The sequence below is a fragment of the Suricata suricatta genome, chromosome 10 (genome assembly GCF_006229205.1).
Source record: "Suricata suricatta isolate VVHF042 chromosome 10, meerkat_22Aug2017_6uvM2_HiC, whole genome shotgun sequence".
Lineage (NCBI taxonomy): Eukaryota > Metazoa > Chordata > Mammalia > Carnivora > Herpestidae > Suricata > Suricata suricatta.
Window position 1 is genome coordinate 64,015,648 of NC_043709.1, and position 27,880 is coordinate 64,043,527.

Sequence of the window (27,880 nt, forward strand, 5' to 3'; positions counted from 1 at the left end):
AAGGTAGCTACTTTTTGCATGGACCTCAAGTATATTGTAGTATAGAGGTGGAATTTAAGGAAAGGTATTAAGCAGGCTGTGTTTTAGCTTATGGGCAAGTAATAAATTGTATCATTTATCTTGAATGTATCATAGATAAGCTGCTATATAACGATCGCCACTTCAGATAGCTGTGAAATTAGGTGATTAACTAGTTGGTACTTAAACCTTCTAATTTCTGTATAAGTCTAAAGTCTGTATAAGTTGGTACTTAACCTTCTAATTTCTGTATAAGTCTAATTACATGAAATAGAAGTTGGGGTTTTGATTTTTTACTTTGCTTTTCTGTTTGGAGTGTCATTGTAACTACTGTATTGTAAATGATGGAAAATAACTGCATACGTTAAAAACATATATAATTAAATAAACTTTAAAAAAAAAAAAGAAAAAGAAATGCCCTCTAGACAAAGATCAAATCCAAGGCAGCATCAGGGAAATAAAGCCTAAAAATTAAACTTTTGTTTGAACCAAGGATTGGCAAACTTCTTTTGTAAAGGGAAAGATAAATATTTTAGGCTTTGAGGGACATATATAGTGTCTGTTCAACATTCTTCTTCTTTTTTTTTTTTTACAATCTTCAAAAAGGTAAAAACAAACCTTAGCTCACTGGCAATAGTTTACCAAGTGTATGGACTCCAAAGAGATTTAAGGTGGTGCCTTATAATTCCTTTCTAACAAAAGGGCTTCTTAAAAGTTTTGTCCCATAAAAACCTTAAATGGAGCTGAGAGGGTTCAGGACATGCTACCTCAAAATAGGGTACCTCTAGATATTGAATATTTTAAGCTAAAGAAGCTGGAGCAAATGGCAGAAACAGGAAGGTCACCCTGACCTTTCCTCTACTCTTCTCCCCTTGAATCAGTTATAAAACGCTCATATGAGAGGTAGCCTCCCTATACGTGGAAGAGGAGGGCACTCTTATCTCCAAAGACAAAGGGACATAGAAAAGAATCCTAACAAACAAGCCTTGCTAAATTTCCTCCAGTTAACTACACTTACCTCATACTCTTTGTCCTATCACATTTCTCCACAACGGCCCATTCTTCATCAAACCTGGCATAAAAAATACTCCAGTTTAAACATTTCTTCAGGTTAAAAATAGAACTACCCTACAATTCAGCAATTACACTACTAGGTACTTATCCAATGAATATATAATACTAATTCAAAGGGATACATTCATCCCAGTGTTTATAGCAGCATTATCTACAAGAGCCAAACTATGGAACTAGCCTGTGTCCATCAACTGATAAAACAGATAAAGATGACAGAAGATAGAAGATATAGTATGTGTATATACATATATATATATATATACACTCATATACACACACATATATATTTATACAGACACACAATGGAAGATTACTCAGCCATAAAAAAAATGAAATCTTGCCATTTGCGACAAAGTAGATGGAGTTAAAGAGTATAATGCTAAGTAAAATAAGTCAGAAGTCATGAGAGGAAGGGAAATACTATATGATTTCACTCATATGCAGAATTTAAGAAACAAAACAAATAAGCATGGGGCAGGGGAAAGAGAGAGGGAGGCAAAGCAAGAAACAGACTTTAACTATAGAGAACAAACTGATAGTTACCAGAGACGGGAAGCGGGGGGGACCAAATAGGTGATGGGAATTAAGGAGCATATTTGTTGCAATGAGGACCAGGTGTTGTATGAAGTACTGAGTCACTAAATGGTATGCCTGAAACTAATATTACACTGTATATTAATTGGAATTTAAATAAAAACTTAAAAGGTAAACATTTGTTCAGGTCTTCGCTTCATTATAAAGGCTTCCGTGTCACATAAAACTTATATTAAATAAATGTGTATGCTTTTCTCCTGTCTTTTTCAGTTTAATTTTCAGACCCAGCTAGGGATCTTAAAAGGGTCAAGAAAAGCTTTTTCCTCTTCTACAGAGCCTAAGATAGAGAAAAGCTGCCATCAATGTGTAAGTGGGGCTTTTGGCTAACAGAGTGAACCCTTCAAAAAGATTCAGAAAATTTAGAATTCAGAAACAATGTAATTTGGACTCAAAAAGACAGTACAGTGGCACCTGTGTGGCTCAGTTGGTTAAGTGTCCAACTTCAGGTCAGGTCATGATCTCACAATCCATGAGTCTGAACCTTGCATCAGGCTCTGTGCTGATAGCTGAGAGCCTGGAGCCTGTTTCAAATTCTGTGTTTCCCTCTCCCTCTGCCCCTCCCCTGCTCTCGCTCTCTCTCTAAAATTAAAAAAAAATAATAAATTAAATTTAAAAATAAAATAAAGTAAAAAAGACAGTACAAAATGTTTTGGGACACACACCTGCTTCATGCTTAAACCTCTATGGTTTAGGAAACGATTCAACTGCAAACAAAGGATACATTTTATGGAAAAGGAAGGGTAATTCAGAAGGCAAAACCAAGAGCTATAGAGGATGGTTCCTAGCCAATAAAGCTGAGCCGTAATTACAGAAATGATAACATGGACTTGGCTAGATTTCAGAATTGCTGTGGATCAGCTACTACTGTGTTCCTTACATTTTTCTTTATTTTTGAACAGGAGTGTCCACAGTGGTTATCTTATGCCTGTCTACTGTTGCTAGATATGGGAAGAGATAACATACTTTAGTTTGCAGGTCTTCAAAATGAAAGCAATGGTACTCAAGGAGCCATACCCAAGGAGCTATATCCAAATAGCCTTATCTGAACCTACATCTGATTTAGAAGACAGGATCCTAGGTCTCGAGCCTGAGCCTGACTCTGTATTATATAAGACCCCCTTGAAGAAGGGGTAAGTATGTTTTGCACTTAGGAGGAATGAAAGTAATTTGTGGCCAAAAGGACTGAGGTACTTTGAAATATGTCTGCATATTCTTGACACTCTTCCCAGAAAGAGGTGGGTCTGATTCCCTTCCCTCTGAATATGGGTTGGCCTTAGTGACTCACTTCTAATGAAGAAAATGCAATAGCAAGGATACTGATTCTGAATTTAGGTCATAAAAAACAGTACAGCTCCCTTCTGGCTGTCTTATTCAAAACAAGTGGTTTTGGAGCCCTAAACCCCTATGTAAGAAGTCTGGCTACTATGAAGCCCCTATGCTGAGACTACACAGAAATAGAGACAGAGATGTTTGAGGAGCTATTCCAGCTCCTCGCTATTTGGACGTTCCTGCCCAAGCGCCAGACATGTGAGTCTAAAAGGAAGCCTCTGAGATAACACAAGACCCATCAGACTACAAATGCATGAAAGAACTTGCACAAGAATCACTTAGATCAGCCTAGTCAACACCCAGAACCTTGAGAGTTTTAGGCCATGTTTGTAGTCATTTTGTTCCTTAGCAACAGATAACTGCACCAGCATGCATGGAGACCTTAGCCTGACATGTTGCAAGGTCAAACTTAGCCTGCCTTTCTCTATATACCAACCAAATGACCTCAGATATCTTTAACTCATCCAACTCCTCCTTCTTCCCCCTCTCCAGACCCACTGAAATATTTAATTTGACCCTGGCTAAAAAAAAAAAATTTATGGTTGATTCAATACACACAATTACAATGTGACTATTATGTTTCAAACCTTATGTCAATCTAACTTTAAGTGTTACTTGAAACCACCTATATTTATACACATAGTCCATACTTCTTATTAGCATATTATTTTAGTTATTTTACAAATATTTTTGAAATAATCAAGTAATTTGCAACTAGTAGTCATACTACCTCCTCTGCAACATAACACTAATTTGTTGTATTTTAAAATGTGGTTATACATGCAACAGAACTAGAATAATTATCACTAATATGTAATAACCACTATTTCTAAGGTCTCTATTTTTAAATGCTATGATGTAAGTTCAGAGAAAATAAATCATCTGCATTTGAATATATACAATTCAATGTGTTTTAGATCACTGGCAGGGAATTTAATGTTCTATTTCTTAGGAGAAAAAATGGAATTTGATGTTCACAGATTATAAACATGGTTAAGCTCATCTTTCACCAAGAAACTAAAACAACTGAGCCAAGAACTGACTGGCTGTAGCAGAACAGAAGAAGGTACTCTGGAACAGGAAGAGCAAAGAGGCCTGAGGTGAAGATAACTTACTCTTAAAATTCTCCATTGTATAAGCATTCCCAAAGAGACATTTTAAGAAAAAAGCCTTAATTGTCTATAGCTACCAAATAACTAAAACATCCTAAATTATTTAGCATCAATTTAATTAACCTCTTTTCACTCTTCCCTAGACTGTCAAATGTTTGGGGGTTTTTTAGCATGCAAGCAAGCACTGAGAAGAAAAAAACCAAATATAATCACAATCAGTTTGAGAAAAAATTTTAATGAATAAAATATGCATCCTGCATATTTTTTGTGATTCTTTGACCATTGAGGATGGAATATACACAAAGTTTGGGTAACTAAAAGGAAAGAAAAGGTCAGTAGGCAAAAGTCTATTTGACCTACATAACACAGCTAATTTTTATTATCAGCCTGGGTTCTGGGTCCTGATAGCAAAGTCATTTGAAAGAAAAAAGTTTCTTCCTTACTCATAGGTAAAAGCTTAGGTCCTATACAAATTCTGAAATAAATAAAGGTCACTTCCCACAGAGAATCCATAACTACTTAATTCTTCCTTCCTCATGCAAATTCACAGTCCTTCAGTAAAGCTGACTTCAGCTGTCAAAAGGCACTGAAAAACACTAAATTCATTGAACACTTAAGAATGAATATTTGAGAGCCCCTACCTAACCCTCCCATGAGATAAAAGATTATAAACAGTAGAATGCAACAGAGTGGAAAAAAATCTGGATTTCAAAAAAAAAATGCCTTTTAAGCTCTAAGTCAAAAATAAAGGTGGTGTAAGGACACAGGTCTGATTCAAGCTTCCCCTCTGACCTTGAAGGCCTAGGTGTCAGCTTCTCAGAATCATTAAAAATAGAAGGGCACACGTTTCCCAAGGAAGGAGGGACCACCCTTGTAACACCAGGGTTACAGGTGAGGCCAGCTAACATCTTTAACATTTCTAAGGGTGGCCTAAAGATGGAGGCTATAAGATAATCACCTATTGCTTAAGACTAGTCACGTCCTATGTGAGGGTCCTGGGCCCACTCTGTGATTGGTCAATACTCTACATGTTGTGATTGGCTCCCACTAAAAGTATCGATGTATGGTTAAAGTTATTGCCAGTATTGATAGGGGGTAGGGATTGGATCACTGTGCCTGTGTCGCCATTTCCTGTAATGCCCACTTCCTAAAAAAGCCCCCCCCCCCATGTTCGGGGCTCTCAGCATGAATCCACTGCAACGGTAAAGTCTGTGAGCCCGAGCTTAGGCTCGGCCAGTCTAAATCCGTAATGAAGCCCTTTGCTTTTGCATGCGTGACTCGGTCTCCCTGACAGTCTCTGGTTTTGTGGGGAGATATTGGAGACTTGGGTATAACATAATGGGGGCTCGTCCTGGAAATCCCCCCCACCCAGAGCTCCTGGGACCCCGACACATTGGGCCTAATTGCCAGCTGGTGAGTGCACTCATTTTCCTGTCCTTCTGTGTCTAAGTCTTTCTCGTCTGGTTGGTTCTTTGTGTGCGTGGGCCCTTGTGCGCGGGGCCTAAGCAGGAGGTGGCCAAAACGACCTCTATGTGGCCTCAAAGGAGCCAGGTGGATGCACCGCGGAGAGCTCGAGGCCGTGGGTGCCAAGAGACATCTTGGACCCACTGAGTTGGGGGTCCGAGAAGGGAGCATTCCGCTTGGCCTGCCCAGGGGACCGAGAGGGGAGTTTTCTGCTCGGTCCACGGTGTTTCATTGCGTGTCTGTTTGTGTCTGAAGCCTAGGGGGCCAAGGAGGGGGCAATCGGAATTTGACTCCTTTGGTCCAGGGGGTTCTGCTTGCATTCTAGTTCCACTCTACCAGTAACAAGCTACACAACCCTGGGGAAAGTACTTGCTATCTCAAGCTTTAGATTCCAATATACTGTACAATATAAAACGAAGTCCAGTGGAGACTGGGGAAGAAGATTAAGCAGTAAGCCTCATGAGGGCAACAACTCTGTCTTACTCACCTCTGTAACCCAGTGTCTAATAAAGTGCCTATGATGTATTCAAATATATATTGAATGAAATTTCTTCTGGCTCTGATTCCATAGTTCTTTATCATTTGCTTAAATTAAATTTGTTTTCTAAGCATATATCGTCCAACAGATTTAAGATTCCTTCTCTATACTTACTACCAGTGAAGGCCTTTTAAAACTAGAATACTTCTGAAATCTCCACCTTGCCACACGATGCTTTGCATGACTGAAATTATTTATCCCCTGGATGCAGCTTTTTAAAAATTAAGATTTGGGAGCCCTGGGTGGCTCAGTCGGTTAAGTAGCCAACTTCGGCTCTGGTCATGATCTTGCAATTTATGAGTTCAAGCCCAGTGTTGGGCTCTATGCTGACAGCCCGGAGCCTAGAGCCTGTTTTGGATTCTGTGTCTCCCTCTCTCTACGCCCCACCCCACTTGTGTACTCTCTCAAAAATAAACAAACATTAAAATATACATATATATATATATATATAACAAATAAAAATTAAAAATTTTGTAAGATTTGGACAAAGATAGGATGCCAGAAACAATGCAATTTTCCAGATTCTTCTGAGCTGGATTTTTCATTTTAATTTTATTGTGCTACTTAAAAACACTATTAGAAGTATCTGGAATAATAAGGTTAATCCATTTGAAATCCAAAAATGTATTCCAAAGTCAAACACAAATGTATTATTATTCTATATGCCCCTCCTTCAGCATAAGTGACTGAGAGCTATATACATTTAGTTAGGTTCATGTTTTTTTTTTTTTTCACAGAATGCAACCAACAACTACCAGCAATTCATTTTTTGGAGTTCTTTCTGTAGCAGGCTCTGCACCAACAGCATCAAGCGCCATGCAGGGCTGGAACTCACAAACCAGGAGATCATGACCTGAAATGGAGATGGACATTCAACTGACTGAGCCACCCAGGTGCCCCTAAAAGCTAATATTTAAAAGCATCTTGTGCCTTTGGAACACTATCATCTCCAATTTAGGTGTAGCCTTTAAGAAGTTGGCCCATCTCTGCTATTAGGTTATAATGACTGCAATAAATTCAAGAACTTCAGCTTGAATAAATTATTATGGTTGACATATTCCCAAATTATCTTAATTATTAAAGTCTAATAACAACTTTTGAAATATTAACCCATATCCTCCCTAGCAATTTATGGTTTGTATCTTGCCAATTACTATTTACTTTATGTTCATTAAATCAAGTACTATGTGCCAGATATTGTTCTAGCCCAATGCCCAGCAAACTTTTTCTATAAAGGGCCAGGTAGCAAATATTTTAGGCTTTACAGGCCATATGGTCTCTACCACAATACACAACTCTGCTACTGGAGTGTGAAAGCAGCTACAGAAGACACACTACTATATGAACATGACTGTGCTCTAATTCAAGTTTATGTAGAAAAACAGGGAGCAGGCTGCTTTTGGCTTACCAACCCCTAATCCACACCTACAGGGAGACAACAGTGAAAAAATTTTAAAAATTAAAGTTAACGGGAGCCTGGGTGGCTCAGTCAGTTGAGCGACCGACTCTGAATTTGGCTTAGTTCATGATTTCACAGTTGTAAGAACAAGATCCACATCGGGCTCCTCACGGAGTGTGAAGCCTGCTTGGGATTCTCTCTCTCCCTCTCTCTCTCTGCCCCTCCACAGCTTGTGTGTGTGCACGCACATACACTCTCTCTCTCAAAATAAACACTTTTTAAAATTAAAATTAAAATTAATTATTTACACAGGCATATGCAAGCAGCCTGTCTATCACATGCTGATAAATGCTACGGAGAAAAATAAAGCAGGGTAAAGAGATACAGAGTGCCAGGGCCTCACTGATATGGTGACCTATGAGGCTTACACCTAAAAAAGGAAAAACCATGCTACCAATATAGAAAAAGCATTTCAAGGAGCGGTAACAGCAAGTATAAGGCCTTTAAAGAAGGAACAACTTGGCATCTTAGAAAAACAGTCACTATGGCTGAAGGGACATGAGAAATCATAGGTAATTAAGCCAGAGAGGTAAACTGAGAACAGACTCTGATCTTTTAGGCCACTGTCAGAACTTTGTCTTTTAGGGGCGCCTGGGTGGCTCAGTCGGTTAAGCGTCCAGCTTCAGCTCAGGTCATGATCTCACAGTTTGTGGGTTCGAGCCCCGCGTCGGGCTCTGTGCTGACAGCTAGCTCGGAGCCTGGAGGAGCCTGCTTCGGATTCTGTGTCTCCCTCTCTCTCTGACCCTCCCCTGCTCGTGCTCTCTCTGTCTCTCAAAAATAAATAAAAGACATAAAAAAATTAAGAAAGAAAGAAAGAAAGAAAGAAAGAAAAAAAAAGAACTCTGTCTTTTACTCTGAGATGGAAAGCCACTGGAAGGTTTTGAGCAAAGGAGTGACCATCTAACTTGACTTACTTTTTAGAGGACCATTCTGGAAGTCTGCTGAGAACAGACCATACAGAGACAAAGTAGAAGCAGAGGAATCAGTCAAAAAGCTAAATGTAATAATCCAAGAAAGAGAGAATGGCAGTTTGACTCTTGGTGGTAGCAGCAGAGATAGTGATCAGATTGTATTCTGAAGGTAAAACATGATCAGATGTGAGATGTTACAGAGGCATATTCCCAAGTTTGAGGCTTGAGTAACTGCAAGGATAGTCTCTCTATCCTGATATGTGGATGACTGTGGGATGAAGCCTAGGGGAAACATTAAGTTTGAGATGCATGTTAGACATCCATGTAGAGATGTTTAGCAGGCAATGGGGTAGTTTGAAGTTAACTTACTTCTACATTATGATTGTTCCCAGTATGTTTGATCTCTCCAAGTGGTTACAAAGTCCTTAAGAACAAAAATGTCACATTTTCCCTGGACTCACAAGTATTATGCTCAAGACTATCTACTCCTACTTTATACATAGTTCTAATAAGATTAGATTTCTAGGTTCTGAATCCATAAAAGATAGAAGCAGCAAATTTAAGTAGGGGGGAAGCAGCTATAACTGAGAGCTGACAAAGGAATAGAAATTACAAAACTAGAATATCTAGCATTCTGAAATTATTTACTATAGGACCAAACAGCAGTATATAAATGTCAGTCAGTAGTCCCTGAAGGCCTTTTGTTACAGCACAACATATTTCTAATTATCTTTAGTTACATTTAGTGAAATTAATTTTTCAATGACATCATACATTTTTAAAATATTGCTATTATAAATGGAAAAAATAGTGGGCCCAGCAGCTAGCTGGCTACGTAGAGCATGTGACTCTTGAACTCAGGATTATGGGCTCAAGCCCCACATTGGATATAGAAACTATAAAAAAATAAAATAAAATCTTAAAAGAAAAAAAGGGGGCTCCTGGCTGGCTCAGCTGGAAAAGCATGCCACTCTTGATCTTGATAGAGTCAGGAGTTCAAGCCTCGCACAGGGTTGTGGATATTACTTAAATAAATAAACTTAAAAAAAATTCAAAAATGAAGAAATGGTATATAAAATGTTAATACCAATTATTTGACAATTTCATGTATGTGTTATTCTCACAGGATTTAAGAGAGAAAATGAAATTACATACATGAAAGTCATTTAATAAACATTTATTTTTGGATTCATCCTGTGCTGGAAATGATGGATATAAGAAAAAGCAAGCTGTCATTCAAGTTCAAGTCTCTTCTTGAGGGACAGAAATATAAACAATTATAACACAATGTGATCTGTGGAATGGACACAGATCATTTTTGTGGGTTTGAATTTTGCCACCATTATTGGCTTACAGTTTGAATCGCTAACCATTCTTAACTTGCCAGTCATTCAAAAATGGGTAGCAAGCCACAGTTAACCTATAAGCAATAGTCTGCCAACCCCACATATACAGGAATACTGGCAGTGAATATGGTGATCAGAACAGATGATTCTGTTCCCTGTTCCCTGGGTAAGATAAGGTTTGGAAGTTATAATCCATCTATATAACTCTCCTCTCTATTCTCTTTGCCTAAGTAACTGCAGCTCATCTTTCAGGTCTCTGTTCCCCTGTAACTAACTTCAGAACCTGTACTCTTCCCCTCCCTATCCCTGAGACTAATCTGATGCTTTATTCTTTTTTTTTTTAATGTTTATTCATTTTTAAGAGGTAGGGAGGAGAGGATCCAAAGCAGGTTCTATGCTGACAGCAGAGAGACCAATGCGGAACTCGAACTCACGAACCATGAGATCAAGACCTGAGCAGAAGTTGGACACTTAACCAATTGAGCCACCCAGGCCCTCCCTGATGCTTTTACTATAGGGCCCCAAAGAACCCGCACTAGCAATCACATTAAATTGGAATTTCTTGTTTGTCTTTCCTGCTAGATTGTAAATCTATATAAGTGGGAATCTTTCTACATACATACTCAACATGATATCCTGAGCATCTATCCTGGGGCCTGGCACATAGTTAGTGCTAGTAAATATCCACTGAAATGAATGAATCAAACAATACTTGAGTCTCCCATTCAGCAACAGCTCTTTCAGGAACCTATCAACACACAGATCCCTCCTTTCAGGCAGAACTTTATTCTCCCCTCCCAGGACACAGGTCAAACTCTTTCCCTCTTAAAACTCCTGGTTCCTTGGCCAGATTTAAGGAATCTAAAGTTAACTCTCCCTGAAACCTCTTCCCTCCTTCCTCTTTCCAACCCTAATGGTGAGCCTCCCCAATTCCTTCCTATAATCTTGCTGACATTTACCCAGCAAGCTAGAAACAGAATCATTTACCAGTTTCCAGAATATCTAGGATATTAAAGAATAGGGCACTGAAAACATTTAGATGCTCCACTCTTAAGTTTTCAGTAAGAAAGGGGAGAAAATATAGGCAGGGCAGGTAAACAACAGGGAATAGAACAAAAAATTCTAACTTTTTAAAAAAATCTTTATTCATTTTTGAAAGATAGAGACAGAGCACGAACAGGGGAAGGGCAGAGACCGAGGGGAGACACAGAATCCGAAGCAGGCTCCAAGCTCTGAGCTGTCAGCACGGAGCCCGATGCAGGGTTTGAACCCACAAACCATGAGATCATGACCTGAGCCGAAGTTGGATGCTTAACCCACTGAGCCACCCACGCGCCCCATGGAAATTCTAACTTTTGACTAACTGCATTAACAGCTTCTTACTGTAGACCACCTGGGTCCCAGGAGTGGAGAGCAAGTAATAGAGCTGCAGCTCTTCTGCCACTCTCCCAGCCTCTCCCCCAGACTCTACCAGCACCGGGAGAAGTGAAAGAACCCTGTACTCTAGAGCTTCTTCCCACACCTCTACCCTCATGTGCTTATACTACAATTTACCTGAGTCATCAAGACTAATCTCATTACTAATCTCTTTATATCACTTACCACAAGAATCCCAAGACTCTGATGTCATGCCAAATCTCCTAACCTCTCATCTCCATATGGCTAGATACATCCCCTTCTGTGAACTGCTCCCCTCTCCTATCCTTCCTCAATTCCTGCTCTAGCTGAAATCAAACAGCTGAGGCCACTGTTCTTTCTACAGTCTTATCCGTGATTTCTCCTGTCCCACACCCCTTATACTACTAGGTCTGGGCAGGGCTGTCCCTCACCTCTGCTTCCAGATTATTCCCCTTTCTTTTCTCTTAAAAAAGCCTCCTGTCAGACCATGCCACCACCTTCCAACCCTCTGTTGTATTCATCTGGGTATGCCTGAGCCACTTCTTCTCAAACCTCCAAGACTTTAATTCCTATCTCACTGGATGTTATAACTGCAAATGATTTAAATGCTCACCTAGATGACTGCTGTGTTATTTGGGCCTCTCATTTCCTTGATATCCTCACATGCAATATCCCCACCCCCAACCCTACCATGGCCAATCACTCCCTCAGTCAATACCCTGTCCTAGGACTTGCCAATACAGTAACTACAGTCCCTCCACAATCTCTACTTCATCTGTACCCACCTTCCGATCACTACCTCCTATCTTTTTAGGTTGTTCCCTCTAGCACCCCAACTCCAACAATACTTTGACCTCACAAGGACTTACAAGCCATTGATCCCACTCCCCTCTCATGTCTTCATCTCCCACCTTAGCTTAGAGTTCAAAGTCCATTATAGATCAGATTCAGGTCCATTGCCTTGCATGCACCTCAAGAGTGCTGACCCCTCCCTCACTTCATCATACTTGCCTGGCAAGAACACCCATCCCTATTAAATACAACTCCTTGTCAAATAGCTAAACACTTTAGGACATTCAAAATACAACTGGAAACTTGGAAAGTGCCAGGAAACTGGATATTAAAGATTTTTTTGGGTACGGTAATGATATTTTTTGCAGTGTCCATTTCTCTTAGAGATAAAATGTGAACTATTTATGCATAAAATATGATGTCTGGGATTGCTTCAAGATAATATGGAAGGGTGGAAATAGGTAAGTGTACAAATAAAACAAGATTGGGGGGGAGGGAGGGGAAAAAAAACAAATAAAACAAGATTGGCCACTAGTTAATATCTGTTGAAACTGTGTACATGAGGTGTACATTTGAGTACATAAGAGCTCTATTGTGTGTATTTAAAGTTTTCCTAATAACATATTTAAAAAACATACAATTATCTCACTACTCTGTGCCTATACCAATGCTGCAAAACATGGCTTTGAAATGAAAAGAACAAAAACAGACACCCACATATCCATTCTAAACAATGTAACTTAAACATTCACAATGGTGAATTCAAATGGTCTGTTGGCTCAATGTGACAATCCTATGACTTTTGCCTTATCTATTCATCCTCCCACTCCCCTACAGGTTCATTTCATGTCATTTCCTCTCTTAAGCCAACAACACCTCATCTCCATCTTCACTCCTAGCTGCTGCCCTTCCCTAATTTCCCAGTGAAATAGGTAGGAAGCACTCACTACCACTACCAGCATCAGTCCCCATTTGCCTTGTCTTCCCTGTCATTTACTGTGGCAGAGCTGACGGCTCCTGTCTAAGGCCAATGCCTCCACTTGGATACCAGATCCCAAGCTCATTCCCCAGCCATTCCCCATTCCCACTTCTGCATGAGCACTGTTTCCTTCACTATGGATCCTCTCCATCAGCATTACATAAATACACTCTATTTCTCCCACTTTATTTTTATTTTTTATTGAAGTATAATTGATGCATGACATTATATTCTTTCAGGCGTGCAATTATTTCTCTCATTTCAAGAGACAACTCTTTAATTCCAATTTCCCCTCCAGCTCTTTATCTATTTCTCTGCTTTCCAGGACAGCAAAACTCATAGAAGAAGCTGTCTGTGCTCACTATCTCCAAATTCCTTTCCTCTCTTTTTCAGAATCACCCCAATGGGCTTATGGTTCCTGATTATTTCACCAAACCCTCTCCTGCCAAGATCAGCAACAACTTCCAAATTTCTAAACATAGTGGTCAATGTTTAGTCTTCATCTATTTACATATCTGTAACATCAGGCACACCCCATGTACTCTTATTTTATCTAAACATTAACCTCTCCAGAACATCAGCTCAATGAGGATAAGGACGTTTGTTTTGTTCACAGTTACCTCTCTAGCACCAAGAAAGAACAGTGTCTAGCATATGGAACCATATTTCACTGATTCAAAAATGCTGTTCCCCCCATATTTTAACATCTCTGAAATCCAGACACAATTGATGACATCTTTCAATTGTTATGTTACTTCCAAGCACCTATGTCACTACCAACCCCAAACAATCTTCAGTTAAAAATCTCTGCTTGAGTTTGGTTTTTTAATGTTTACTTATTTATTCTGAGAGAGAGAAAGAGAGGGAAAGAGAGAGAAAGAGAGAGAACGAATCCCAAGCAGGCTCTCCGTTGTCAGTGCAGAGTCCGATGTGGGGCGTTTTGATCCATGAGATCATGACCTGAACAGAAATCAAGAGTCAGATGCTTGACCAACTGAGCCACACAGGTGCCCCTCTGCTTGAGTTTTTGTACCACTTGACTATCTAGTGTGAATTCAGACTGAGAACCAGTTCAAATCCCCCAAGGAAGTGTTTACCCCTCCTATACAATGCCAGGGTTAAGACATGCTTTCTGTCACTTGCGGTGGTAGGTTTATTTCTCATTTACATTCTCATGTAGTTTCCCAGCTTTATGTGTAGTCTCTTACAGACTACCCATCTTGGGCCTATTTCCTTTTATTAGTAGTACATAAAATGGTGGTGCATCTTACAACTGATAGTACCAAAATAGCAATACAAGCATATTATTTACAGAAATGGAGATAATACCAAAAAAGTGTTAACTAAAAAAGTTAAAAGTGTCTCTGAGGAAATGGAAATAAAGGAGGAAAGGAACTTTTTTACAACAAATTTTAGGGGGCGCCCGGGTAGCTCAGTCAGGTAAGCGTCCAACTCTTGATTTTGGCTCTGGTCATGATCTCACAGTTCATGAGCTCAAGCCTTGCATCCAGCTCTGCACTGAAAGTGAGGAGCCTGCTTAGGATTCTCTCTCTCTCCCTCTCTCTGCCCCTCCCCTGCTCATGCTCATTCTTTCTCCCTCTCTCTCTTTCTCTCTCCCTCTCTCTCTCTCTCTCTCTCTCTCTCTCTCCCTCAAAATAAAAAAAATTAGGGACACTTGGGTGGCTCAGTTGGCTTAGGTCATGATCTTGCAGTTTATGAGTTCCAGCCCGTGTGGGGCTCTGTGCTGACAGCTGAGAGCCTACAGCCTCCTTTAGATTCTGTGTCTCCATCTCTCTCCACCCCTTCCCCCACTCATGCTGTTTGTGTGTGTCTCTCTCAAAAATAAAAACATTAAAAAATTTTTAATTATATTAAGTTAATTGATTAAAAATTTTTTAATTCAAAAAAATTTAAAAATTAAAAACTTTAAAATACAAAATACAAACTGAACTAGTGACAGAAAGGAAATTAGTAGTTGTGTGGGGGGAAGGGAAGTGGAGGAGAGAGCATGACAAAGTAAACAAGGAAACTGGTGGAGTGATAAGTGTGTTCATTATCTTGACTCTGGTATAGTCTCACAGCATATGTCAAAACTTATCAAATTGTCCACTGTAAATACATTAGTTTATTCTATGTTAATTACACCTCAAACATAACACCTATTGTTATAAAGTTCGTTTATAAAAAACAAGGCAGGGAGAGCCACAGATTAGAAGAACATTTGCAATGTATACAACCACAAAGGATTAATATCCAAATGTATTAAAAATGCCTATCAATCAGTTTAAAACAAAAACAAAAGCAAAAACAAAACAACTCAATAGAAAAATAAGCCATAGCAATTAACAAATAATACATGAGGGGAAACTTAAAAGACAATAAACAAATTGAAATATGCTCAAACTAACAATGGAGGAAATACAAATTAAAACATAAAATAGTATGACACTCATAATAAGATCAGCAAAAGTTATAAAGAACCAATAAAATCCAGGATTGGCATAAAGCAAAATGAATTCTTATATACTGCTGATAGGTGTATAAACTGAAATAACCTCTTTGGAAAGCATTTTGATGATATCTACAAAGTTGAACATGCAGAAACCTTAAGACCCAGAAACTCTACTCTCACTCATCGATTAGCAAAAGAAAACATGGAGAAAGTTCACACTACAACATTATTTTTAATGGTTAAAAATTGGTAAAGAGGGTAAAAATTATTGGCAACCTAAATGTTATTAACAAGTAAAAAAATTTTTAAATGTACAGCCACATAACCAAACACAGAAAACTTAAACTAGATCTACATTAACAAAGAACAAGTCTCAAAAACCATCCTGAGCAAGAAAAACAAACTGCCAAAGGATAAGCACAATATGATGCTGCATTATAAGGTTTAAAAATTAAAATACTGTTTTCCTTCTAAGATGCCACAGATAAGAAACAATATTATCTGACAAACCACTAAGAAAAAACTCTGCCAGTTAAACTTTAAATGGTTGTAAAAACATACCACAAATGTGAAGATTAAATGGGCTGTTGGAGAAATATGCATCTTAGAACCAATGAAATACTCTTCTCTATAGTATGTGTACATATACATAGTGAAAATTCTAAAAGTATGCAAGGGATTAATTGTAACTGAATATGTTACAGTGGCTACCCCTGGGGAAGGAAGGAGGGCAACATAATTTCCATGTTTTCTTTAAAAAAAAAATCTAGTATCTAAATTGTGGTCTTTAAATACCATTTCCCAACAAAAAAAATCAGGGCTCCTTAGAGAAATGGCTAACTGTAGGTTTATAGCGGGAAATAAACAGATGAAACTGGGATATTTTCTTGTGTCTAAAAGCAAGAAAAGGTATAAACAACTAATGGGGTCTTATTAAAAGAACACAGAGCCAACTTAAATGGGTCCCAGTACACCAAGATAGGACAATGTGAACACCAGTAAGAGTAATGTCTATAGTGCCTGCACACTAAATACATAAAATTTCAGTGACTCATAATCATGCTCTAAAACAAACAAAAAACTCATTGGTCACTTTTGGACATTAGTAGGGCACCAATTCATTTCATTATTCTAAATACTGATGAAAAAAGAACCAGAGCATTTATTCTGCCTTTTCTATATAAATCATATTTCAGAGTAATGAAAGAGTTAACGAAGGAAAATTCTTCATTATAGAAGGATTTCAGCTCATAAATACAAAATAACAGCATTAGAAAATCACTATTTTGCAAGTTTTAATCAAAGAATGGATGTAGGTAAAAAAAAGAAAAAATCATCGTTGGCTACAAAAGTCCATAGATAAAAGGCTCATGGAAAACTTTTAGAAAATGATGTATCATGCTGACAGAACCCAAGCCCACTGATCAAAAGAAGGGGGAGGGAAGGACAGATGAGAGGAAAGAATGGAAAAAATGTTGATGATTGCCGAAGCTAGATGAGGATACATGGGAGTTCATTATACTCTTTCCACACATGTGTAATGTTGAAAATTTCCACAATAAAAAAAGTCAGTTTGAGAAAAGATATTAAGCAAACTGCAATAATTAAGATGAGACAAAGCACTGAGGTGAGCACACAGATTTTTCTATCTTATTCTCTATTTTTAATCTGTGCATTTGAAATACTTCACAGGAAGCAAGATTTAAAGTAAAACTAAAATACCAAACATAAAAACAGAGTGCATTGGAGAGAAGGAATGTGACTTAAAGCATTCTAAGGTTCTTGTATTGTTCAGGAAGGCAAGGATAGTAATTTTAGAGAGCACTATGTATGCATGTTAAAAATTTAAGGGTTAATTACTAAAGAGAAATACAATGTTTAATTTGAAAATAAGTAAAAGAAAAATAGGATCTCTCTACATATGTGTAACAAGGCAAATAAGATGCATGGCTTTAAAAAAAAAGTATAAACTAAAATGGCATACATAATTCTGAAAGTATCAGTAATCACACTTTATAAGATGAAACTTATAAAAAGACTATCAAATTATATTTTTTAAATCCAACCATGTACAGGTTACCAACATACATTTAAAGCAAAGTGAGCCAGAAAGTTGGAAAATTAAAAGGAAAATTTAAATATATGCTACACAAATATTAATCAAAAATATCTCAATATTATTAATATTAATATCAGATACAATTTAAAACAAAAATCATTAACCAGAGTCATCAGGAGAAAGCCCACAGGATTCATCACAGGAAAACCCCTTATTTCTGGGAGAGAGAAATCCCTCCCTGACATGCACAGATATTAAAAAGTGAGTCCAGGGGCCTGGGTAGCTCAGTCAGTGGGCATACAACTCTTGATTTCAACTCAGGTCATGATCTTGGTTGGTGAGTTCGAGCCCTGAGTTGGGCTCTGTGCTGACAGTGCAGAGCCTGCTGGGGATTCTGTCTCTGTCTGTCTCTGTCTCTCTCTCTCCCTCTCTCTCAAAAATAAATAAACTTTAAAAAATAATAACAAGAATAATATAAAAAGTGGGTCCAAGAATTTGGAACAAAAATGTCCTTCCTGAGATCTTGCCATTTCCCATAACATGGATGAACTTAGGGGACACTATGCTAAGTGAAGTAAGTCAGAAACAAACAAAACCCTGCATGATCTTATATATACAAGGAATCTAAAGAAGTCAAATACACAGAAGCAGGGGCATTTGGGTGGCTCAATTAAGCATCTGACTTTGGCTCAGGTCATGATCTCACAAGGTTGTGGGTTCAAGCCCCACATCAGGCTCCACATTGACAGTTTAGAGCTTGATTGGGATTCTTTCTCCTCTCTCTCCCTCTCTCTACCTCTCTAACTTGCACTGTCTCTCAAAATAAATAAATCAACTTTAAAAAAAATACACAGAAGCAGAGTGTAGAATGGTGGCTATCAGAAGCAGGGAGGTGGAGGAAATGGGACAGATGTTAGTCAAAGGGTACAAAGTTGTAGTAATACAGAATGAATAAGCCCAGAGATCTAATGTACAGCATGATGAATAGAATTAATAACACCAGGGGCGCCTGGGTGGCTCAGTCGGTTGAGCCTCTGACTTCGGCTCAGGTCAGATCTCACTTTCGTGGGTTCGAGCCCCGCATCAGGCTCTGTGCTGACAGCTAGCTCAGAGCGCCTGGAGCCTGCTTCTGGTTCTGTGTCTCCTTCTCTCTCTGCCCCTCCCTCTCTCATGTTCTGTCTCTCTCTGTATCAAAAATAAATAAAACATTAAAAAAAATTAAAAAAAAAAAGAATTAATAACACCATAGTGAATACCAGGAATTTGCTAAGAGAGATTTCAGGTACTCACATGACAGACACACCTACACACACACGGTTATTATGTGAGAAAATGTTAGTGACTATGGTAATCATTTCACTGTCTATATGTATATCAAAAGATCATGATGGGGGCGCCTGGGTGGCTCAGTCAGTTAAGCATCCGACTCTGGATTTCAATTTCAGCTCAGGTCATACTCTCATAGTTCGTGGGTTCAAGGTTCGCATCAGGCTCTGCATTGACAGTGTAGAGCCTGCTTCGGATTCTCTTGTCTCCCTCTCTCTCTGCCTCTCTTTCTCAAAAATAAACAAAAAGAAATGTATAAATTTTTAAAAATCATGCTGTACACCTTAAATATATACAATTTTTTTTAAAAACTAATTAAAAATTTAAAATCAGCATGCTCTTCCCTAGGAACCAGAACTCCTTGGTCTGCCTTCCCTCCCAACACTCATACCCTCACCTCCAGAATCTGCCTGCTGTCTGCTTTATCTCTGTTTATGCTGTCCATCAAAAGGAGCCCCAGACTTTCAGACCTCTCACCCACCATATTCTAATCCCCACATAGTTTTACACATCCCCTGCTCTGTGCTTTGTTCCCATGTGCCACCCACCTCTCTCCAAATTCTGAAACTTCCACTATGCCCTACATTTTCAACTTCTACTCTGAACATTTCCTTCAACTTCTTGTTCTATTTAAAAACTAGTTCTTTTCTGAGGCCATATTCCTCTTGCAGCCCTCAAATAGTGGAAGTTCTCTTTCCCACACCCTTCATACCATGGGACCAAGGGGTAAGGCAAGTGTCCCCTTTCCTCCTCACTGATGCTTCCAAATCAGTCTCCTCTCTTCCCTACCTCCACTTTGAATATCATGTGAAAACTCTATTATCCATTACCTGGCTATGATGGTTACTTTTATGTGTTAACCTGACTAGATCATGACATGCCCAGATATCTAGGTAAAGACCATTCCTGGCTGTGTCAGTGAGGGTGTTTTGGATGAGAATAGCATATGAAATGGCAGACTGAGTTAAGCAGATGGCCCTCCCCAATGTGGATGGGTATGAATAAAATAAAAAGGTAGAGGAAGGGAGAAGTCATTCTCTGTCTCTGCCTGACTACTGAGCTGAATTATCTATCAGTTTTCTGCCCCTGGACTGGAACTTACACCACTGGTGTTCCTAGTTCTCAGGCCTTCAATCTTGGACTTGAATTTACACCACCAACTTTCCTGGATCTCCAGCTTGCAGATATCAGATCATGGGATTTCTCAGCTCCCATAATTAGGTGAGCCAATCCTTATAATATATCTCATTCTAGATAGATACAGATGTAAAGGTAGATATATATACACATACAGATGAGAAAAAGGGAGATCCTAGGGTTCTTTTCTCTGGAGAACCCTAACACTGTGACTCTCTACAACACAGATCCTGTCTTAAGTCTCAGTAGTTTCACACAGATGATCTAATACCCCATCTCTCTGAATTCCTAGCTCACATCTCTGAATTCTTGATTCCAAAGATCTTGTCCTTCACCCGTGCATCCCATGCATGATGATGCCTCCATGATCTCAATTTTTATGTCCTACAGTCTGACTACAACCTACTATTTTTATAGCTCTGTCTCTCACATACCCAAATTCCAACATCTTTTGATCTCAATGGGTCCTTCAACTCATTGATTATATTATCTTTTCACCATCTTTTAGCCACTTCTTGGCTTCCTTTCCTCTTCACCTGGTTTAAATTCTGTAATTTAAACCAGTATATTATCTAAATCACTGCCTTGCATATATGCTCTATTCTGTTGACCCTCTCATGTTTTATTCTATCTTAGTAAAAACCCATCCCTGGTTAAATCCACTCCAAACATATACCCCTGCAGCTCCGTGTGGCTGGAAGAACAAAAACATACTGACTAATCTCATTTTAATGGCATGACCACAAACCTCAAGGGACCCTTAATACCACCTGGAAATCTTACACTATTTCCCTGCCACAGCCATTCCCCACTCTCCTGAACAAGTTCACACACCCCGCTCTTCACAAACCTCCATCATTTCCTCCGCACCCTCACTCTCAGCTGAGTACCTGATTCCTAATTCACTGAGAATATTAAAACAAACAAAAGAAAACTCCCACAAACTTCTACCACCAAATCAATCCACCTACTTGATGGATAGATAGGTCTGAGATATATTTTGAAGATGAAATCAGTAAGATTTGGATACGGATCTGACGTGAGGTATGAGGAACAGAAAATCAAAGATCACTTCTAAGTTTTCGCTCAAATATTACTTTCTCAGGAGGAGCCAAGATGGCAGAGAGGAAGGGAGCTCTGTAAACTTCGTCTGCCCCATCGATCAAACTGAGAAGGACATTACTCTCATCTGCAAGAACGGAAGGAGAAAATACGGACTCCAGAAGGAAGAGAACCTGAAGGATACCTGAGAGAATATATCTCATCCCTACCTCTCCCCTCAACTGGTCATACACTTTTAGACTGTCCACTGTCCTTTGTTGTCTCTGATGCCCTTTAATTTTTAATTTTTTTTCTTCTTTTTCTTTTCTTCTCCTCTTTTCATCTCTTTCCTCTCCATTCTCTTTATTTTCTTTCCCCGTTAATGTGTTTGTTTGTTTGTTTGTATGATTCATCTGTGCGTTTGTGTGTTACTGTTCCCTCTGTGTGTCTGTCTGTTTTCCTTCTTAGGGCTACACCAAGAATCAAATATTACTTTCTCACCCTTCAGTGTGCGTGTGTGTGTGTGTGTGTGTGTGTCTGTCTCTCTCTCTCTCTCTCTCTCTCTCTCTCTCTCTCTCACACACACACACACACACACACACACACACACACTGTCACATGCTCACAGAGTGTTCCTTTCTTGCTTTTTATTTGGGTGTTTTTTAATACGAATCATCACCAACCAAAATACTAAACATTCTACTCCTTTGCTTAACATCTGCCTTCCCCTACTAAAATATAAAATGTTTATGCTTAGTTAACTCCTGTGTATCAGAGAGTAAACACTCAATAAAATTTTGTTAAAAAAATGAAATGTCTCTGGCATGAGAAAACGGATAAATAATGTTATCTACACAGAAAAAGAGTATCTTTAGAGTGGGAAGAATCATGGTCTCTGTACAAAGGAGCTTACAATCAATCCAGTGAGAGAAAGAATGAAACATACATTTCAACACATTAAGATTCTATAATTTGCTAAATCTGTGATAAAAGCAAAACTGAAGAATATTCTATTATTCCATTTTTATCAAAAAGTATATGCTTTTTTATGTACATACACACTTGCATGTACCCATAACACATATATATGTTTCTGCTCTACAGAAAAAATTCTGGAAGAAAAAATACCGAACTGTTAGCCTATGAGGTAAAAAAGGAAATATGTATGGGGAATGAAACTGAAGAGACAGTGATGAGACTTTCGCTATTCAATTTACACATTTTACAACAGGCATATTACTTTTGTAATTTAAAAAAGAGAGAAGGAAAACATTTGCTTCCCAAAAGGGAAAAAAAAAATATATATATATATATATATTTAACAGATTAATATCCAGTGTAAAAAACTTCCATAAAACAAACCAAAGAAAAACAATTTAAAAATGGGCAAAGTAGGAACACCTGGGTGGCTCAGTCAGTTAAGCTTCTGACCCCAACTTGGGTCATGATCTCAAAGTCTGTGAGTTCAAGCCCATGTCAGGCTCTGTGCTGACAGCTCAGAGCCTAGAGCCTGTTTCAAATTCTGTGTATCTCTCTGTCCCTACTCAGCTTACACTCGGTCTCTCAAAAATAAATGTTAAAAAAATATATAAAAATTAAAAAAATTTAAAAAATTTTTAAATGGGAAAAGTATATAAAAAACACAATTCATGGGGCGCCTGGGTGGCTCAGTTGGTTAAGCCTCCGACTTCGGCTCAGGTCAGATCTCACGTTCGTGGGTTCGAGCCCCGCGTCGGGCTCTGTGCTGACAGCTAGCTCAGAGCGTGGAGCCTGCTTCCAGTTCTGTGTCTCCTTCTCTCTCTGACCCTCCCCCTCTCATGCTCTCTCTCTCCTGTATCAAAAATTAATAAAACATTTAAAAAAAAAAACACAATTCACAAAGACATATAGTCAATGGAGGGCATCTGGGTGGCTCAGTCAGTTCAGTGTCACACTCTTGGTTTAGGCTCAGGTCACGACCTCACAGTTCATGGGTTCAAGCCCCACATTAGGAATTCTCTCTCTCTGCCTCCCTGCTGACTGTCTCTCTCTCTCAAAATAAATAAATAAGCAAACATTTAAACAATTTTTTTAAAAAAGAAAGAAATATAGTCAATGAAGATATACAACATATTCAGCCTTATGTTTAATCAGGGGGAAAAATGCTTTAATTTATCAGGTAACAGCCAGGGGTGTAAGTGCATAGTTTATTATCTACTATTGGTAGGAATGTAAACTGGAAACGTTTATTTTAAAGTAATTTAGTGAGCAGGGACACTGAATGGCTCAGTTGGTTAAGCGTCTGACTTCAGCTCAGGTCATGATCTCACACTTTGTGAGTTCGAGTCCCACATCAGACTCTGGGCTGACAGCTCAGACCCTGGAGTCCCCAGTTTCTCCCTCTCTCTCTACTGCTCTCCTACTTGCGTTCTCGTTCTCTCTTACTCTCTCTCAAAAATAAATAAACATTTAAAAAAATTTAACTAGGGGCACCTGAGTGGCTCAGTTGGTTAAGCATCCAACATCAGCTCAGGTCATGATCTCCCAGTCTGTGGGTTCTAGCCCCACATCAGGCTCTGCACCTATAGCTCAGAGTCTGGAGCCTGCTTCAGATTCTGTGTCTCCCTCTCTCTCTGCCTCTCCCCTGTTCGTACTCTGTCTCTCTCTCAAAAATAAAATAAAAACATAAAAAAACTGTTTTTAATAAAAAATTTGAAGTAATTTGGTGAGCAAAAAAGTAAAAAATGTTGTAATCCAAAGAATAAATTCCATGAGTCCATAGCAATACAAATAAATAAATAAGGAACAAAGTACAAGTCTCCTTAAAGAAAATTTCTAATTAATAAACATGGGAATAATGAGAGAAATAGAAAATAACCATTAGAATACCACAGTAATAATTGCTATAGGCAGGATCCACTGAGGAATGCTAAAATTAATAGGTGGAACTTTTAAAGAGAAATAGTATATTTAGATAGTCTCAAAGTATCTCCATAAAATATTTATTTATTAGTGTGGAGGTTTAAACATGTGTCCAAATTCTTTGATAGGTCTCCCTCCAAGACAAAGAATTTAATTCTCCTCAATGAGTGTAGGTTGGACTCAATGACTTGCTTTTAACAACAGAGAATGAAAAGAGAAAAGCAGAAATTTTCCAGTGAATAAATCTGGCAGACACTACCTTAATCAAGTCATCAAAGTTAACATCACCAATAATAAGACATGCTGCTATTGTCTACCCCCAAATATGATGCAGTGAGAAGGGCACATCACCTCTGTGGCATTCTTACCCATAATCCATAACCTTTGTCTGGGTGTCAGAAAATACCAAACCAGGAAGCCTGGATGGCTTAATCAGGTGAGTGTCTGACTCTTGACTTCGGCTTAGGTCATGATCCCATGGTTCATGAGATGGAGCCCCAAGGCAGGCTCTGTACTTAACTGCACAGAGCCTGCTTGTAATTCTCTCTCCCTCTCTCTCTGCTCCTCCCCCACTCGCCCTCTCTCTCTCTAAAAATAAATAATAAACTTTAAAAAAAGAAAAGAAAACATCAGACAAACATATATTTAGGGATGTTCTACAAAATATCTGACCAGTACTCTTAAAGACTGTGAAAAAGACAAGAAAAAAACAGAAACTGTCCCAGGTTGCAGGACTCTACAGACACATGCTGGCTAACTGTAACACAAGAGCTTGGGTTGGATCCTGGAACTTTTTAGGACATTAGTGGAAAACTAGGGAGATCCAAATAGTTATGTAATTTAATACTACTGTACCAATGTTAATTTCTTAGCTTTGATAAATGTACTATGGTTATAATAGATATTAACATCAGGGGAAGCTGGGGGAAGAGTATATGGGAACTCTCTGTACTATCTTTACTCTTCTGCAAACCTAAAATTATTTCAAACTAAAAGGTTTTTTAAAAAAGCAATTGGCATAATTCACCAGAACTTTTAGAATACACCCTTTTAGTACCCTCCTACACTGTTGGTGGGAATGTAAACTGGTGCAGCCGCTCTGGAAAACAGTGTGGAGGTTCCTCAAAAAATTAACAATAGAACTCCCCTATGACCCAGCAATAACACTGCTAGGGATTTACCCAAGGGATACAGGAGTGTTGATGCATAGGAGCACATGTACCCCAATGTTCACAGCAGCACTGTCAACAATAGCCAAATCATGGAAAGAGCCTAAATGTCCATCAACTGATAAATGGATCAGTTTATATATACAATGGAATACTACATGGCAATGAGAAAGAATGAAATCTGGCCATTTGTAGCAAAGTGGATGGACTCGAAGGTGCAAATAAGTCAGGCAGAGAAAGACAGATACCACATGTTTTCACTCATAAGTGGAACAGGAGAAACTTAACAGAGGACCATGAGGAAGGGGAAGGGGAAAAAAATAGTTGGGGAGAGGGAGAGACGCAAACCATGAGAGACTCTCGAATACATACTGAGAACAAACTGAGGGCTGATGGGGTTGGGGAAGAGGGGAAGCGGGGTGATGGGCATGGAGGAGGGCACTTGTTGGGATGAGCACTGGGTGATATATGGAAACCAACTTGACAATAAACTATAAAAGAAAAAAGAGAAAAGAAAAATTCCCTATTAAAAAAAAGAATATACCCTTTTATACCCTTTCACCCAGTATTTCACTTCTAGCAACCCTGAGAAACACTCACATAGGTCGAAAAAGAAATTTATAAAAAAAGTGTTCATTGAAGCATTGTTAGAAAACTGCAAGGAATATGCATATATACACACACACATATACATACACATATACATATATATATCCATCAATTGAGAAATGATTACATAATATGGCATACGCATATTATGGAATAAACACCATGCAGAATAAAATGGATCTGTACATAATGATATGAAAAAAAAATCTTCAAGACATATTAAGAAGAGTAAGTTACAGGGGCACTTGAGTGGCTCAATCAGTGAAGCATCTCTTAATTTCAGCTTAGGGCATGACTTTGCAGTTTCTGAGTTTGAGACCCATGTGCTGACAGTGCAGAGCCTGCTTGGGAATCTCTCTCTCCCTGTCTGCCCCTTCCCTGCATGCTTGTGCACTCATGCGTGCACTCTCTCTCTCTCAAAATAAATAAACTTTTAAAAAGAAGAAGTCATAAAAACAATACATACCAAAAATAATTTTTATGTAAGTACATAAATGTAAGTGGAACAATTGAAAGAGTACCTACTGGCTTACAACAGGATTGCCTCTGGAGAGAAGAATGTTGTTGAAAAGGAGAGTTATTTGGTAAGGACAAGAGTTCAAGACCAAGATAAAGGGGACCTTTCACTTTTCAGTCTATATATCTCTGTAATACTTGAATTTGTATCAGTATTTCTAAACTACTCTGCAATAAAAAAATAAGCATTTTATATACTATATCTTTATATACTATAAAGATTCTTGTATAGGCCAGAATAACTCTGGAAGGATATATAAAAGAAAGTACTATCATTTATGCCTTTGGGGAAGAGAACTGGGGAAACTGTTTTCACCATTTACTTTGTACTGTTTAATTTTGTTTAAAATTTAAACTTTTTAAAATTTCACGTGCATTTTTTAAAGTACACTACGACAAATCCTATTATCAAAGTATGTAACCAATTTCAAAGCTCAAAAGAAGGGGTATTTAGTCTGCCTGAGAGACTTCAGAAAGGAGAGTCACCAATGGATTTAGAAGGAATGCCAGGCAAAGTTTATGGTATGGGCAAAGGCACAGAAACCTCACAAAAGATATAGGAGGGTTCAGAGCTGAAGCATATAGAACATAAAGCTTGGGAGTACAGGGGGAGAGTGACTTAGGAGGGATCTGAACAATCACCAGTCCCTGAAAATCTACACTTCCCTTTGTTACCTTTCCCAAGAAAATAACCAAATTTAGACTTGCATACGGTATGTTCTGCTTAAAACTACTACCCAGCTCCGAATCATGACACACTGAAATATAATACTCCAAATCTGCCAGAACATATTCATCAGTTGAAAATGGTACAACCCTGACAAGAGGGTAATTCCAAATTAACTATTCTGATCTCCTATTCTCATCTATCTTCTCTTGACCAGCCCAAAAAGCCAAGTTACAATAAACTAAAAACAATGATAATACATCAACCACATACAGGTATCCCTTGCTTTTTGAAAGTTCACCTTTCACCACTTCACTTTTACAAAAGATCTACATTAGTACCTGTTTCCACTAACTGTAAGAAATCTGAAGGGGATTTTCACTTTAAAAAAAAAAAAAAGAGGCAAGGGGCATCTGGCTGGCTCAGTCAGAAGAACACGTAACTTGATCTCAGGGATCATGAGTTCGATCCCCATGCTGGGTGCAGAGATTACTTAAATAAATAAATAAACTTCTAACAAAGACAAAAAGCAAAAATAGCTTTCAGTATTTGTTTGCAGCAAGCTCTTATAGAAGCAGTGCACACCCCACGCACTGAGTGGCGCCCTCTATCTCCCTCCCTGGGAACTACACTCAGCATCTCAACATCAAAGCTGCCACAGCTTTGAACTGTCTGTGACCATCCGTGCCTTATCTCAAGTTATTTTGTGCATCCTTTAACAAGACGGGTTCTAATGTAGCAGAAAAGCCTAAGAGGTTATTTTTTTGGGCCTGGGAATGCTCAAAAAATTCTCCATATAAATTAATGGTAAACACTTTATGCCATTTAGACTTCACTTTATGCCATTTAGACTTACAAAAAGTTTCATAGGAACACTCTACTTTCAGATAGGAGAGGAAACCCATATCAGTAAATATAAAAAGAAGGCTTCCCTGACCCAGTTCTCAAAAAGTTTTGATTGTGGCATTTATAACAAATGTCTAAAACAA

General features: G+C 38.5%; 1 protein-coding gene and 1 long non-coding RNA gene across 5 annotated transcripts in view; one reads left to right on the forward strand and one right to left on the reverse strand.

Moving 5' to 3' along the window:
* Positions 1-6,945, forward strand: part of LOC115304899 — an 11,902-nt gene extending 4,957 nt beyond the window's left edge. Inside the window, exons 4-7 of one of the 2 annotated variants that reach the window (XR_003914661.1) lie at positions 1,897-1,992; positions 2,662-2,816; positions 3,996-4,115; positions 6,867-6,945. This is a non-coding gene — a long non-coding RNA (uncharacterized LOC115304899). Of the gene's footprint in view, positions 1-1,896; positions 1,993-2,661; positions 2,817-3,995; positions 4,116-4,270; positions 4,311-6,866 lie in introns of those variants that run through there. The other variant, XR_003914660.1, reaches the window with a different exon arrangement.
* Positions 1-27,880, reverse strand: part of SPATS2 (spermatogenesis associated serine rich 2) — a 147,500-nt gene that overhangs the window by 110,532 nt on the left and 9,088 nt on the right. The window contains exons 1-2 of one of the 3 annotated variants that reach the window (XM_029955237.1): positions 6,885-6,972; positions 1,037-1,090 (exon numbers count right to left, since the gene is read on the reverse strand). The exons of the other annotated variants lie outside the window; for them this stretch is intronic. The gene's annotated coding sequence lies outside the window, so the exon portion shown is untranslated. Of the gene's footprint in view, positions 1-1,036; positions 1,091-6,884; positions 6,973-27,880 lie in introns of those variants that run through there. 3 annotated transcript variants of the gene reach the window in all.